Consider the following 900-nt stretch of genomic DNA (forward strand, 5'->3'; position numbering starts at 1 on the left):
TCCGGCAGGCGACCTCGCCGCTCTCGGAGGGCGAGGGGCTCCGCCGTGCCCGGGGGAGGGTCCGCGGTGGGGGGCCTGGCCGGGCGGGGGAGACGGGAGCTCCCGAGCGGCGAAGTTGCCCGGTCCGAGGAGTTTCCTGCCCCGACGTGCGGGTTGTTCCCGCTGCCTCGATTTCCCAAAAGATGTCCGAAAGGAACAGAGTTGGTATTGTCTGCGGAGCACGGGATCCCCGCCGTTCCGGGCCGGGGCGGGGGTGTCGATCGAGTGGAGACCCCAAGATGAGAAGCAGCCTCCTAACAAAGCTCGCCCTCCCCCCCGAAATGTGCAGGCTTTGGCACCGGCCACGAGCGTCTCGCAGACGCCCGGGGCCCGACCCCTCCTCACCCCGGCCCTCTTCGAACCCCTCCTTGGGCCCTGGACAAGTTGGGGGCCGGCGGGCTTTTACTGATGTGTTTTTCAAGCTCGCCGCGGTGCGGCCAATAGAAGGTCTGTGACATCTGACCGGCAGTGGAGGTATGCGAGCGCCCAGTGGCCCCGCGGACGCCGACAAGAGCAGTTTCCCCGTTGCCTGGCAACGCCGCTGATGGACGCGGGTTGCAGCCAATCGCCGCTCCCGCAGGTCCCCTTGACATGTTTTTGACAAGTACAGTAGTCGGGAGTGGAGCGCGTGCGCGCCAAGGGCTGGTGGGGCACNTGTGTGGGGAACGTAACCAATAACAAACGGAAGAGTTGTAAGGAGGTCACTCGTGAATAACTTATTTGCGTATCTGGTGGAGCAACCTTATTGGCAGCAGATTAAAAATGTTTGCAGAACTGCAGACTCACATGATCCAGATTCCTTTTTTTCCCTCTAAAACAGGAGGAAAAAAAGATTTGGCGAATTATGTAGAGTATAATAAT

The 900-nt window shown here is 60.8% G+C and overlaps 1 pseudogene across 2 annotated transcripts in view; it reads left to right on the plus strand.

Moving 5' to 3' along the window:
* The window catches only part of LOC103610992, a 23,914-nt pseudogene that overhangs the window by 17,330 nt on the left and 5,684 nt on the right, over positions 1–900 (plus strand). The window lies entirely within an intron of this gene.

Source organism: Galeopterus variegatus, unplaced genomic scaffold (assembly GCF_000696425.1).
Source record: "Galeopterus variegatus unplaced genomic scaffold, G_variegatus-3.0.2 Scaffold12224, whole genome shotgun sequence".
In the NCBI taxonomy this organism is placed as follows: Eukaryota; Metazoa; Chordata; class Mammalia; order Dermoptera; family Cynocephalidae; genus Galeopterus; species Galeopterus variegatus.